The following is a 16,322-nucleotide window of genomic DNA, read 5'->3' as shown; positions in this document are numbered from 1 at the left end:
AGGACAAAAAAAAAAATTTGAATTGCTTTTAAAAAAGCAGTTTGCAGAGCAGTGGGAAAACAGCAATGCAGCTATCAGGAAGCCTTATAAGGCAGCCTAACAACCAACACAGCTGATCCAGCAAAATATAGCCTCCACTTGCACTGCACACACAGTGACTGGTGTGTTGTACAGGCAAAATCGCTAGCAGCAGAAGCAGTTTTTGGTGTCTTCTTCCCTGCCTAACGCTCTCCCTACAGAATCAGCAGCAGCTCTCCCTATTCTGAGATCAGCATGAGTAACATGGCGGTCGGCGTGCACGCCCTTTTATACCCCCTGTGACACCCCCCAAAGCAAGCAAATCACTTGCATGCCCTTCTCAAAGATGGTGGTGACCCCTGCCTATGTCATCACGTTGCCCACAGTGTCCGTGGATCCTGATTGGCTGAAAAAGGGCGGAAAACAAACTTTTGAAACGCGACTTTGGCGCTAAAGTCGCCGAGCTCGTGGCCGACCTCACCCTAGGGTCGGGTTTCGTTTCATGAAACCCGACTTTACCAAAAGTCGGCGACTTTTGAAATTTTTCGACCTGTTTCGCTCAACTCTATCGCCAAGTAATGAATAGTCCGAATACAGAACTATTCGCGTGAGTAACAAATAGTGACAAATATATTCGCTCATCACTAATCATGAAGTTTCCACATTTATACTTTTCAGAGACTCAATAATTTAGGGTTAAATGCATTTGTAAAATTATAATCACATTTTCCTTCTTTTCCAGGAAATCAGAAAGATGAATAAAAATAGTTTTGTGTGAGAATAATGGTGTGGACATTTTCATATAAATGCAACTTATTAAAATTCAGTAAAATAAAGTGTTCCACTTTGTAATTCTCACATTTAAATTGACATGGAAAAAAATAGACTTTTTTTTGCTATTTAACATTGACTGTAACTGCATAATCAGTTCACACGCAAAGTAATAACTTTGCTGATACTGCATAATTTTATGAATATGAAAGGTCCAATTCTATGACTCTATATTTTAGAGGTTCCTTAAAGCGGATGATACATATTGCAAAGTGTCCAACAGCTGACAGTCCTGACTCGTCTATTAACCCCTTCCTGACATCCGACGTACTATCCCGTCCATGGGACCCGGGTCCCTATGCCCATGGACGGGATAGTACGTCTACCGCGATCAGCGGCGCCCACGTGGTGAGCGCCGCTGATCGCGGCCGGGTGTCAACTGATTATCACAGCTGACACCCGGCACAATGTGTCAGGGGTGGTCACGGACCGCCCCCGACACGTTAACCCCTTGCACACCGCGATCAAACATGATCGCGGTGTACCGGGGGTTAAAAGGAAGCATCGGCAGGGAGGGGGCTCCCTCCGTGCTTCCCTGAGCCCCCCACGGCAGCGCAATGTGCAGAGCTGCTGCCGGGGGCTCCTTTCCTGCAGGCCCCCGAATCCAAGATGGCGACGGGGGCCTTCAGGGGCCTGCAGGAAGCTGGCTTCCTCAGTGCCTGCAAAGCGCAGGCATGAGGAAGCCTTCTGCACTGCCTGTGACAGATCACTGATCTGTCACAGTGATCTGTGATGTGACAGATCAGCGATCTGTCACAGAACAGTGATGTCCCACCTGGGACTATTTAATAAAGTAAAAAAAAATAAAAATAAAGTGTTAAAATAATTTTTTTAAAAAATCGCCAAATAAATTACAAAAAAAAAAAAAAATATTCCCCCAAATAAATCCATTTCTTGAAAATAAAAAAAAACAAAAACAATAAAAGTACACATATTAGGTATCGCCGCGTCCTTAACGACCCGCCCTATAAAACTGTCCCATTAGTTAACCCCTTTAGCGAACCCCTTAAAAAATAAAAATAAAAAACGAAGCAAAAAATAATGATTTATTATCATACCGCCAAACAAAAAGTGTAATAACGCGCGATCAAAAAGACGCATATAAATATCCATGCTACCGCTGAAAACTTCATCTTGTCCCGCAAAAAACGAGCTGCCACACAGCATCATCAGCGAAAAAATAAAAAAGTTATAGCTCACAGAATAAAGCTATGCAAAAATAATTATTTTTTATATAAAATAGTTTTCATTGCATAAAACCGACAAAACATAAAAAAACGACCTAAATGAGGTATTGCTGTAACCGTACTGACCCGAAGAATAAAACTGCTTTATCAATTTTACCGCACGCGGAACGGTGTAAACGCACCCCCCCAAAAGAAATTCATGAAACGCTGGTTTTTGTTCATTCTGCGTCCCAAAAATCGGAATAAAAAGCGATCAAAAAATGTCACGTGCCCAAAAATGGTACCAATAAAAACGTCAACTCGTCCCGCAAAAAATAAGACCTCACATGACTCGGTGGATCAAAATACGGAAAAATTATAGCTCTCAATATGTGGTGATGCAAAAACTATTTTTACAATAAAAAGCGTCTTTTAGCGTGCGACAGCCGCCAAACATAAAAACCGCCATAAATAGTAAATTAAACCCCCCGATATCACCCCCTTAGTTAGGGAAAAATAATAAAATAAAAAAAATGTATTTATTTCCATTTTTCCATTACGGTTAGAGTTAGGGTAGGGCTAGGGTTAGGGCTAGGGTTAGGGCTGAGATTAGGGTTAGGGGTGTGTTGGGGTTCGGGTTGGAGTTAGAATTGGGAGTTTCCACTGTTTGGGCACATCAGGGGCTCTCCAAATGCAACATGGCGTCTGATTTCAATTCCAGCCAATTCTGAGTTGAAAAAGTCAAATGGTGCTCCTTCCCTTCCAAGCTCTGACATGCACCCAAACAGTGTTTTACCCCCACATGTAGGGTATCAGCCTACTCAGGACAAATTGCAAAACAATTTTTGGGGTCCAATTTCTCCTGTTACCCTTAGGAAAATAAAAAATTGGGGGCAAAAATATCATTTTTGTGGAAAAAAATGATTTTTTTATTTTCACGTCCGAGCGTTATAAAATTCTGTGAAGCACTTGGGGGTTCAAAGTGCTCACCACACATCTAGATAAGTTCCGTGGGGGGGGTCTAGGGTCCAAAATGGGCTCACTTGTGGGGAGTTTCAATAGTTTAGGTACATCGGGGGCTCTCCAAATGCACGTGACACCCGCAGACCATTCCATCAAAGTCTGCATTCCAAAACGTCACTACTTCCCTTCCGAGCCCCGACGTGTGTCCATACAGTAGTTTTCTCCCACATATGGGGTGTCAGCGTACTCAGGACAAATTGAACCCCAAAAGTTGTTGTACAATTTCTCCTGTTACCCTTGGGAAAATAAAAAAATTGGGGACTAATTGATCATGTTTGTGGAAAAAATACGATTTTTTTATTTTCATGCCTGGGCATTATAAACTTCTGTGAAGCCCTTGGAGGTTCAAAGTGCTCACCTTACATCTAGATAAGTTCCTTAGGGGGTCTTGTTTCCAAAATGGGGTCATTTGTGGGGGGTTTCCACTGTTTAAGTACATTAGGGGCTCTCCAAATGCAACATGACACCCGCAGAACATTCCCTCAAAGTCTGCATTCCAAAACGTCACTACTTCCCTTCCGAGCCCCGACGTGTGTCCATACAGTAGTTTTCTCCCACATATGGGGCGTCAGCGTACTCAGGACAAATTGGACAACAACTTTTGGGGTTCAATTTCTCCTGTTACCCTTGGGAAAATAAAAAAATTGGGGACTAATTGATCATGTTTGTGGAAAAAATACGATTTTTTTATTTTCATGCCCGGGCATTATAAACTTCTGTGAAGCCCTTGGAGGTTCAAAGTGCTCACCTTACATCTAGATAAGTTCCTTAGGGGGTCTAGTTTTCAAAATGGGGTCATTTGAGGGGGGTTTCCACTGTTTTGGTACATCAGGGGTTTTCCAATCGCGACATGATGTCCGATCTCAATTCCAGCCAAAAACGTCAAATGGCGCTGCTTCCCTTCCGAGCTCTGCCATGCGCCCAAATAGTGGTTTATCCCCACATGTGGGGTATCAGCGTACTCAGGACAAATTGCACAATAACTTTTAGGGTCCTGTTACCCTTGGGAAAATAAAAATTGGGGTGAAAAGATCATTTTTGTGGAAAAAATATGATTTTTTAATTGTACTGCTGTACGTTATAAACTTCTGTAAAGCCCTTGTGGGTTCAAAGTTCTCACCACATATCTAGATAAGTTCCTTGGGGGGTCTAGTTTCCAAAATGGGGTCACTTGTAGGGGGTTTCCACTGTTTAGGTACATCAGGGACTCTCCAAACGTGACATGGCGTCCGATCTGAATTCCAGACAATTTTGCATTGAAAAAGTCAAACGGCGCTCCTTCCATTCTGAGCTCTGCCATGTGCCGAAACAGTGATTCCCCCCACATATCAGGTATCAGCGTACTCAGGACAAATTGCTCAATAACTTTTGCAGTCCAATTTCTCCCGTTACCCTTGGTAAAATAAAAAAAATTGAACCTGAAGTACTTTTTTTGTGAAAAAAAGTTAGATGTTCATTTTTTTTTTTAAATATTCGAAAAAATTCCTGTGATGCACCTTAAGGGTTAATAAACTTCTTGAATGTGGTTTTGAGCACCTTAAGGGGTGCAGTTTTTAGAATGGTGTCACTTTTGGGTATTTTCTATCATATAGACCCCTCAAAGCGGCTTCAAATGTGATGTGGTCCGTAAAAATAAAATGGTGTTGTAAAAATGAGAAATCGCTGGTCAACTTTTAACCCTTATAACTTCCTAACAAAAAATAATTTTGGTTCCAAAATTGTGCTGATGTAAAGTAAACATGTGGGAAATGTTAATTATCAAGTTTTTTGGGTGCCATATCTCTGTGATTTAAGGGCATAAAAATTCAAAGTTGGAAAATTGCGAAATTTTCAAAATTTTAGCCAAATTTCCGTTTTTCTCACAAATAAACGCAAGTTATTTGAATGAAATTTTACCACTAACATGAAGTACAATATGTCACGAGAAAACAATGTCAGAATCACCGGGATCCATGGAAGCGTTCCAGAGTTATGACCTCATAAAGGTACAGTGGTCAGAATTGTAAAAATTGGCCCGGTCATGAACGTGCAAACCACCCTTGAAGGGGTGAAGGGGTTAACATGCAGTCTAAGTTTATTTTAATATTTTTCCATGGGGAGAGGAGATAAAGCTACGCACACCTCTGGCAGTGGCTGCTCCAGCTTCTCAGCTTCTGTTTTATCTACAAGTTTCTTGCTTTGACCTTAGCCCATAAATTGACTATTCTTCTGATTTTGTACCTTGTCTGCCCTCCTGTTTCACTCCTGCCAACTTGCACAACTGGCCAGCAGCCTACTCTGTAGCCCAAACCCTGGGATCCCTATGTAATAAGTCAATAATATTATATACTAAAAAACCTGGACTCACTAAACTCATATGGGTAATACCATAGGCAAAGTACACGTTTTGGCCTTTTTTATTTTAAGGGCTCGCTCACACATTGGTGTATAATAAGGAAGAGCGCAATGCGAGATAACATACTGTAGCATTGCACTGTAACCAATGTTATTAAATGAGTCAGTGCTCATCCACAATTTTTTTCCTCAGCTCTAATCGGACTGAAGAAATAATTGCTGCGATTGGATTCGAGAACTGGATCGCAATCGCCCATGCAAGTCAATGGGTGTGAGAAAAAAAATTGGACGACTCACGGACCATGCGTGTGCTGCCAGATTTTTACATACACATCTCAAAGGAATCCCAACATTTCTTCAGCTATGTACAGTAAATTTGCAGCCAGAACCAAATCTATTAACGCCTTTACCCCAAAGGTGTTTTGCATACTAATGACCAGGCCAATTTTTACCATTCGCACCACTGTCACATTATGAGGTAATAGCTCTGGAATGCTTCAACGCATTCCAGTGATTCTGAGAATGTTTTTCATGACATATTGTACTTCATAAGGAAACACTGCAGGAGAGAAAAGCGCCAATAGGGTCTTATCCGATGGTTATTAAAAATTCTTGATTAGTTTGCACTCACCTGATCTTTTTTAATATTGAAGCATATAGACTCATCCGAGTTGAAAGAATGGTGTTTTATTCTCTGAACACATTTAGAAGTCTACAGGACTTCATCAGGAGATGACATAACCCAACAATATTACCTCACACTGTTTAAATAGATTCCAGATTCAAATCTGGTGCCAAAGGGAATCACATGTCCAGCAGTGTCAAAGTTCATGACACTGACACTTAGTACAGCACATGACAGTTCAAGTTGTAACATTCAATACAGTAAAAAGGAATAAATAAAAAGAAAATATGAGCAAGTTCGTGCCTGCAGTTGCTCCTTTTTGTTCTTCATGCTTTTTATTTTCTCCTTTTTAATTACACCTGTGAACAAAAAAAATAGTGTTATAAATATATAGAATCTATTTTAATCCTTTTGATAACCATAAATCCTACTGTTTTAATAATATTGTACTTCATGATAGTGGTAAAAAAATTGTTGGTACAACTTGCATTTATTTGTGTAAAAAAATGAAAATTTCGTGAAAATTTTGAAAATTTCGCAATTTTCCAACTTATTTCATGCCCTTAAAGGGAATCTGTCACCCCTTTTTATGAATATGAGCTGTCGGCACTGACATCTGGGGCTTATCTACACCATTCTTTAATGCTGTAGATAAGCCCCCGATGTAATCTGAAAGATAAGAAAAAAAAGTTATATTATACTCACCAGGGGTGGTCCGGTTCAATGGGTGTTGCGGTCTGGATCCTTCAGATCTAAAATTTTTTATTTTGACAAGGGTAACAGGAAAAAATGGACCCCAAAATGTAATTGTAATTTCTCCTGAGCATGCCGATACCCTATATGAGGGAGAAAACCACTGTTTGGGTGAACAGCAGAGTTTGGAAGGGAAGGAGTGCCATTTGACTTTTTGAATGCAAAATTTGTTAGAACAATTGTCAGACTCCATGTTGGGTTTGAAGAGTCTCTGATGTACCTAAACAGTGAAAATCCCCCATAAGTGACACCATTTTGGAAACTAGAACATTGAATCCTCACAGAAGTCTATAACGTTGAGCCGTAAAAATAAAAAAAATCAAATTTTCCCAACCAATATGTTTTTAACAAAAAACAATGCATTTTTGTAAGGGTAACAGGAGAAATTGCACCATATAATTTGTATTGCAATTTCTCCTGAGTATTCCGATACCCCAAATGAGGGAGAAAACTACACTCACTGGCCACTTTATTAGGTACACCATGCTAGTAACGGGTTGGACCCCCTTTTGCCTTCAGAACTGCCTCAATTCTTCGTGGCAGAGATTCAACAAGGTGCTGGAAGCATTCCTCAGAGATTTTGGACCATATTGACATGATGGCATCACACAGTTGGCGCAGATTTGTCGGCTGCACATCCCTGATGCGAATCTCCCGTTCCACCACATCCCAAAGATGCTCTATTGGATTGAGATCTGGTGACTGAGGAGGCCATTTGAGTACAGTGAACTCATTGTCATGTTCAAGAAACCAATCTGAGATGATTCGAGCTTTATGACATGGCGCATTATCCTGCTGAAAGTAGCCATCAGATGTTGGGTACATTGTGGTCATAAAGGGATGGACATGGTCAGCAACAATACTCAGGTAGGCTGTGGCGTTGCAACGATGCTCAATTGGTACCAAGGGGCCCAAAGAGTGCCAAGAAAAAATTCCCCACACCATGACACCACCACCACCAGCCTGAACCGTTGATACAAGGCAGGATGGATCCATGCTTTCATGTTGTTTACGCCAAATTCTGACCCTACCATCCGAATGTCGCAGCAGAAATCGAGACTCATCAGACCAGGCAACGTTTTTCCAATCTTCTACTGTCCAATTTCGATGAGCTTGTGCAAATTGTAGCCTCAGTTTCCTGTTCTTAGCTGAGAGGAGTGGTACCCGGTGTGGTCTTCTGCTGCTGTAGCCCATCTGCCTCAAAGTTCGACGCACTGTGCGTTCAGAGATGCTCTTCTGCCTACCTTGGTTGTAACGGGTGGCAATTTGAGTCACTGTTGCCTTTCTATCAGCTCGAACCAGTCTGCCCATTCTCCTCTGACCTCTGGCATCAACAAGGCATTTCCGGCCACAGAACTGCCGCTCACTGGATTTTTTTTCTTTTTCGGACCATTCTCTGTAAACCCTAGAGATGGTTGTGCGTGAAAATCCCAGTAGATCAGCAGTTTCTGAAATACTCAGACCAGCCCTTCTGGCACCAACAATCATGCCACGTTCAAAGGCACTCAAATCACCTTTCTTCCCCATACTGATGCTCGGTTTGAACTGCAGGAGATTGTCTTGACCATGTCTACATGCCTAAATGCACTGCGTTGCCGCCATGTGATTGGCTGATTAGAAATTAAGTCTTAACACACAGTTGGACAGGTGTACCTAATAAAGTGGCCAGTGAGTGTATTTAGGCGCACAGTGGGGTTCAGAAGGGAAGGAGTTTCATTTGGCTTTTTGAATGTAAAATTTCCTGGAATTATTAGCAGATATCATGTCCCATTTGGAGAGCCCTTGATGTGCCTAAACAGTGTAAACCCCCACATAAGTGACCCCTCAAGGAATGTATTTAGATGTGTGGTGAGCACCTTGAACCTCCAAGTGCTTCACAGAAGTTTACAACGTTGAGCCCTGAAAATAAAAAAGTCAAATTTTCCCTCACGAAAATGTTATTTTGACCCCAAATTTTCCATTTTCATAAGGGTAACAGGAAAAATTGGACAATACAATTTGTTGTGCAATTTCTCCTGAGTACGCTGATATCCTATATGTGGGGAATACTACTTTTGAGGCACACAGTGCAAAGCTCAGAAGGGAAGAGATGCCATATTGGAGTTCAGATTGTGCTGGTTTGAGGGTGCTATGTCTCATTGCAAGAGCTCCTAAGGTGCCAGAACAACATAAACCCCCTAAATGTAAACTAATTTTACAAACTACACTCCCCAATGAATTAATCTAGGGATGCAGTGATAATATTGACACCACATGTACCTCACAGAATTTTATACCATTGAGCGGTGAAAAAGAATAAATTACAATTTTATCACTAAAATATTGTAAAATAGGAAATTTTTGTTTTTTAAACAAAGTGAGGTCCATTTTTTCCTGAGTGCGCCCTTACCCTATATGTAATTGGGAAATATTTTTCAGGCACAGTGCAAAGCTCAGAAGGCAGGGAGCGCCAGATTTTACTGTTATGGTTTGCAGGTGCTATGACCCACTGGGAAAGCCAATGAGGTGCCAGAACAGCAGAACACCCCCATAAGTAATACCATTTTACAAACTAGACCTCTCAATGAATTTATCTATGGGTTCAGTGATCATATTGACACCACAGGTGTCATAGACTTTTATACCATTAGGCAGTAAAGAAAAAATAACTACATTTTTACCACTAAAATTTTGTTTAGGCCCAGATTTTACATTTTCACACAAGAAGTGGGTAAAAATCGCATCAAAGTTTGTCCTACAATTTCTAGTGAACATGGCAATACTTCGTATGTGGCTGTACAGTATTACTTAGCCATACAGAGAGACTCGGGAGGAAAGGAGCGCTATTTTCCTCCTTGAACAATGATGTTCCTAGAACAGTTTGCAGACTCCATATACAGAGCCCCTAATTGCTAGAAGAGCAGAATTCCCCCTCAAGTGACCCCATTTTGGAAACTATACCCCTTAAGGAATTTATCTACAGGTGTAGTGACGATTTTGACTCCATGTGTATTTTCCAGAAACAAGCAGCAATGAATGTTGAAGAGTGAAAATTGCAAACTGTCATTGTAGTAACTAGTATGCTGTATTGACCAGTCCATTACAGTCACCAGTACGTTATGCCCAGCAGGTGCTTCTGAAGGCATGCACCCATAAGTTAGGTGGGCTCTCATCACTTCAGAAATGCCAAACGTGGATGCAATATGTGGTTTAGGTACACTGTGGGGCTCAGAAGGGAGGGGGCATTTGGATTTGGGAGCACAGAATTTACTGAATTTCTTTTGGCAGGTGAGGAGCCATTTTGCTTTTACAAAGCCTTTATGCTACCAGTAACATGGAAGCCCCCTATATTTCCGTTAACAGATGACAGACCTGAGTGAGGGCTTGCTATTTTTGTGGACTGAATTGAAGCTTGTATTGGGAACACTTTACATAATGCTTGGGATCACATTTATCCTGCGCTCTACGCTGACCATTTACTTTGGGGTTTCCATCTAAATCTCTGAGTGACATGATTCAGATGAAACCCCCGAGGGATCCCTTCACTATAATGAGGCAGCAGAGTTACTCTCGACTCCATCTTGCCTCTGTTCAGCTGTGTCCTTCTTTTCAGAAGTGCACAAAACTGTGGCTGCCGGCATTTTTATGTAATCCTAAAAAGATGGACACCGCCAGATTACAGGTCAGACGGCATCCACAGTGCCTCCATCTGCCTCATTATAGGGAATCTGCTGCCAGAGGATCCGTCTGAATCATGTATTTCAGAGACTTACATGGAAACCCCGAAGCAAGTGCTCAGCGCAGTGCACAGGATGAATGTGCTCCAAGCATTACTGCGATTTTTGGGAGGCAGAATAAAAAATTTCAACAGCAGGTGAAGAATTTGTTTAATTTTTTACGCCGTTCCTCGTGCGCTATAACTGATTATGCGACTTTATTCTACAGATCAGTGCGATTACAGCGAATCTAGATTTTATGGGGTTTTTATGTTCGGCTGCTGTCACACACTAAAAGACGCTTTTTATTGCAAAAAATAGTTTTTGCATCACCATATTTTGAGAGCTATAAATTTCCATATTTTGGCCCACAGAGTCATGTGATTGCTTGTTTTTTGTGGGACGAGTCGATTTTATTGGTAGCATTTTTGGGCATATGACTTTTTTTGATCCCTTTCTATTCTGAATTTTGGGAGGCAGAATGAACAAAAATCTGCAATTCAGTTTTTTTGGGGGGTGAGGTTATGCCGATCCATGGGTGGTAAAATTGATAAAGAAGTTTTATTCTTCAGCTCGGTACGGTTATAATCGATACCTCATTTATATAGTTTTTTTATGTTTTGACGTTTTTACACAATAAATACTATTTTATTGAAAAAAATAATTATTTTTGCATCGCTTTATTCTGAAAGCTACAACTTTAATTTTTCTGCTGATGGAGCTGTATAGCGGCCTATTTTATGGGGGTCAAGATGATGCTTTCAGCTATACCATGTTTACTTATATCTATCTGTCTTTTTGATCATGTTGTATTCCACTTTTTGTTCGGTGGTATGATGATAAAGCATTGTTTTTTGCCTTGATTTTTATTTATTTTTTTATTTATTTTTTATGGTGTTCACTAAAAGGCTTAACTAGTGGGACAGTTTTATAGGTCGGGTCACGCGGACGCGGCAATATCAAATATGTGTACTTTTATTGTTTATTTCATACAAATATTTATTTATAGATACAATATTTTTCATCTTTTTTATTACTAGCTTTTATTTTAAAAAAATATTTTTACAATTATTTAAAACATTTTTTTCCATTTTTTTTTTTAAACTTTTTTACTTTGTCCCACTATGGGATTATCATTTTTTGCAGGCTGATCATTTGTACATGCTGTGTTCGATTGCAGCATTTACTGAGTTAAAACGCAGGGACGGTGCGGGACTGCTCCTGGCACTTTAGTGACGGGTGTCAGCTGTCAGAATCAGCTGGAACCCAGTGGGCTGTGTGTGGGAGATTGCATTGATGTGATAATTCGTTCCTGGTCAGTAAGGCACAGGTCGCAGGGACGGATTATTACTAGAGTTGAGCGATACCAGCCGATACTTGAAAATATCGGATCGGAATGGATCGGCCGATCTTAAAAAAAGTATCGGTATCGCCGATTCCGATACCGGAAGTCCCATTCAAGTCTATGGGACTTCCGGGGAATAAGAAATAAGAAAAACCCTATTTTTGCCTTGTACAGCCTCTCTGTGGTCTGTACGGGCCTTTCGGGGGGCTGTGCCGGCCTGCCAGGGGGTCTGTGCAGGCTCCGGTGGTCTGTGCCGGCCTGCCGGGGGGCTGTGACGGCCTGCCGGTGGTCTGTGCAGGCTCCGGTGGTCTGTGCCGGCCTGCCGGGGGGCTGTGCCGGCCTGCCGGTGGTCTGTGCAGGCTTCGGGGGTCTGTGCAGGCATCGTCCGATGGGACTACAAGTCCCATCGGGCGATGCCTGCTACCATGACAGTGATTGACACATTAGCCAATGATGGGACAGTAGTAGTCCCATCATCCGGCTAATGTGTTGAATGTAAAAAAAAAAAAAATTACATGCTACATACATACAACAAGCATACTACATATATACTACATGTAACATACATACTACATATATACTACATACATGCTACATACTACATGCATGCTACATACATACTACATGCATGCTACATACATACTACATGCATGCAACATACATACTACATATATACTACATGCATGCAACATATATACTACATGCATGCAACATGCATACTACATATATACTATATATACACTACATGCTACATACATGCAACATACACACTACATGCTACATACATGCAACATACACACTACATGCTACATACATGCAACATACATACTACATACATGCTACATACATACACACTACATACTACATACATGCTACATACATGCTACATACCACATGCATGCAACATGCATACTACATATATACTGAATATATACTACATGCATGCAACATACATATATACTACATACAATACATACATATAGACATACAGTACATATAACATAGAGTACATACTCACCGTCACTTGTCACTTTGATCCCCGAAGCCATTGTCACCTGAGGGATAAATATCAAAATAAAAAACACCAATATACTTACCCCGATCCGCAGAAGTCCACGAGGGTCCCACGTCCATCTTGCGTGGAGATCAGCAGCATCAGCTGATGCTACCGTTCTCTACCAGCTCCAGGAATACAATGACGGAAGGTAGGTATCCTTCCGCACTGTATTCCTCCACCACTTTAAAAAAAAAAAAAGTCCCTAGTCTCACTTTATGCCATTGCTGCGTGGGAAATTCCCACGCAGCAATGGCATAAAGTGAGACTAGGGACTTTTTTTTTTTTAAAGTGGTGGAGGAATACAGTGCGGAAGGATACCTACCTTCCGTCATTGTATTCCTGGAGCTGGTAGAGAACGGTAGCATCAGCTGATGCTGCTGTTCTCCACGCAAGATGGACGTGGGACCCTCGTGGACTTCTGCGGATCGGGGTAAGTATATTGGTGTTTTTTTATTTTGATATTTATCCCTCAGGTGGCAATGGCTTCGGGGATCAAATTGACAAGTGACGGTGAGTATGTACTCTATGTTATATGTACTGTATATCTATATGTATGTATTGTATGTAGTATATATGTATGTTGCATGCATGTAGTATATATGCAGTATATATGTAGTATGCATGTTGCATGCATGTGGTATGTATGATGTATGTATGTAGCATGTATGTAGTATGTATGTTGCATGTATGTAGCATGTAGTGTGTATGTATGTAGCATGTATGTAGTATGTATGTAACATGTAGTGTGTATGTTGCATGTATGTAGCATGTAGTATATATGTAGTATGTATGTTACATGTAGTATATATAGTATATATGTAGTATGCATGTTGCATGCATGTAGTATGTATGTATTATGCATGTAGTATGTAGCATGCATGTAGTATGTAGCATGCATGTAGTATGTAGCATGCATGTAGTATGTAGCATGCATGTAGTATGTAGCATGCATGTAGTATGCATGTTGCATGTAGTATATATGTAGTATGTATGTTACATGTAGTATATATGTAATATGCATGTTGCATGCATGTAGTATATATGTAGTATGTATGTAGCATGTATGTAGTATGTAGCATGTATGTAGCATGCATGTAGTATGCAGCATGTATGTAGTATGCATGTTGCATGTAGTATATATGTAGTATGTATGTTACATGTAGTATATGTAGTATGCATGTTGCATGCATGTAGTATATATGTTGTATGTATGTTGCATGCATGTAGTATATATGTAGTATGTATGTTGCATGCATGTAGTATATATGTAGTATGTATGTTGCATGCATGTAGTATATATGTAGTATGTATGTAGCATGTAGCATGCATGTAGTATGCATGTTGCATGTAGTATATATGTAGTATGCATGTTGTATGTATGTAGCATGTATGTAGCATGTAATTTTTTTTTTTTTTTTACATTCAACACATTAGCCGGATGATGGGACTACTACTGTCCCATCATTGGCTAATGTGTCAATCACTGTCATGGTAGCAGGCATCGCCCGATGGGACTTGTAGTCCCATCGGACGATGCCTGCACAGACCCCCGAAGCCTGCACAGACCACCGGCAGGCCGGCACAGCCCCCCGGCAGGCCGGCACAGACCCCCGGAGCCTGCACAGACCACCGGCAGGCTGGCACAGCCCCCCGGCAGGCCGGCACAGACCACCAGAGCCTGCACAGACCACCGGCAGGCCGGCACAGCCCCCGGCAGGCCGGCACAGACCACCGGAGCCTGCACAGACCACCGGCAGGCCGGTACAGACTCCCGGACAGTCGGCACAGCCCCCCCGAAGGCCCGAACTGACGGCGCATCATGATGCGCACAGACAGCGCATCATGATGACGTCATTTCGGCAGCCAATCAGAGCCACTTTTGTGGCTCATTGCATTTTGGACTTCCGATTCCGGTATCCGATACGAAAAAAGTATCGGTACTCGGTATCGGAATTCCGATACGGCAAATATCAGCCGATACCCGATACTTGCGGTATCGGAAAGCTCAACACTAATTATTACGTCAGATGTCAGAAAGGGGCTAAATTAAAACATAGTTAAAAAAAAAATGATGTGGGGTCCCCCTATTTTTGATAACGAGCCAAGGGCTTATATTATCAGGCTGGGAAGGTCCCTGGTTATTAGGCCCTACCCAACCAAAAAATAAAAAGCTTGCAGCAGCCCCAGAATTGGAGCATTATATGAAAGGATCCAATTCTGGCGCTTGTCCTGGCTCTTCCCGATTGCCCTGGTGTGGCAGCAATCGGGTTAATGGCTTATAGGGTTGATGTTAGATGTGTGGTGTTGAAACAGGGCTATAGTCAGAGGGGTAAAAATAAAATGTGCGTGTGTATAACTTTTAACTTACTGGGTTAGTAATAGGGGTGTCTGAAAGAGACCTCTCCATTACTAACAAAGTTGCTTGATGCCAGCTGACATTCCACAGCGGACATCAACCCCATAAACCAATAATACCCTGATGGCCACCGCATCAGGGCCATCTGGAAAAGTCTGGCCAAGCACCAGAATTGTCTTTTCTCATGTGCAGGCTTGTATTTTTAGGCTGGGAATGGTTCAATAATCAGCCTGATATTATTAGCCCGCAGGTGTTTTCTTTACCTTATCAAGTTATCAAAAAGAGGGGGGACCGCACATCATTTTTTAAAATAATTTATGCATTTAATAGATTAAACACCCTTTAGTGCCACATGAAAGGCACTAAAGGATGAATGTTCATTATATGTCGGGGGCTTAATAAATTATATGTCTACAGAATATCTATATACAGTATTATATCTAGTGATGGGCGAGCACTAAAATGATCTGGTGGTCGTTGCTCAGGTCGAGCAAATTGGAATGCTCGGGTGCTCGACCCGAGCAACGAGCCCAATGCAAGTCTATGGGAAACTCAAACTTTTTTCTGGCGACCCCCCGGCGGTCTGCAAAGAGACTAGAAATTGTGGAAATCAATGGTAGCAGTGATCAAATGACATGGGAACAGCATGGGGAAGACACCTGGAAGCATTTCTGACACCCAGGTCACTGCAGTGAACAATGTTGTCAGTCTTATGCCACTTTTATAGACTCACAAAAACACATACAAAAATAAAACCAAATTGGATTTTCCTGGGAAATATGTTAAGGAACATCCTTTCCAGGATAATGACTTGCATATAAGGCAAAATAAATAACCCAAAACAAAAATGCTCCTCCAAACCTTGGACTATGTTCACACATAGCGTTTTTGATGCATTCTTGAACTTTAGCATTGCTTTCAACCAAGACAAATGCATTCACTAGGAAATGTCATTTTAACATTTTGCAACCTTATCTAGCCTTGTGGTGTGTGACACATCCTGTTTCATTTATGAAGGAGGGACTCTGAAAGTCACAAAGCCTATTTTTATAGGGCCATCAGGCGGCCTTTACTATTCTTAAAGGGCCAGCAGTCGGACCTCACTATTCTTAACGAGCC

General features: G+C 41.4%; 1 long non-coding RNA gene across 1 annotated transcript in view; it reads right to left on the bottom strand.

Annotated features, from left to right (window-relative positions):
* Positions 1–6,043: 6,043 nt before the first annotated feature.
* The window catches only part of LOC141058069 (uncharacterized), a 63,482-nt gene continuing 53,203 nt past the window's right edge, over positions 6,044–16,322 (bottom strand). The window contains exon 2 of the long non-coding RNA XR_012222086.1: positions 6,044–6,356. This is a non-coding gene — a long non-coding RNA (uncharacterized lncRNA). The remainder of the gene's footprint in view (positions 6,357–16,322) is intronic.

This window comes from Dendrobates tinctorius, unplaced genomic scaffold, assembly GCF_039654945.1.
Source record: "Dendrobates tinctorius isolate UK_male_01 unplaced genomic scaffold, ASM3965494v1 ptg000209l, whole genome shotgun sequence".
Classification (NCBI taxonomy): Eukaryota; Metazoa; Chordata; class Amphibia; order Anura; family Dendrobatidae; genus Dendrobates; species Dendrobates tinctorius.
The sequence above is the reverse complement of the archived record's forward strand: the minus strand, read 5'-3'. Positions and strand labels throughout refer to the sequence as shown.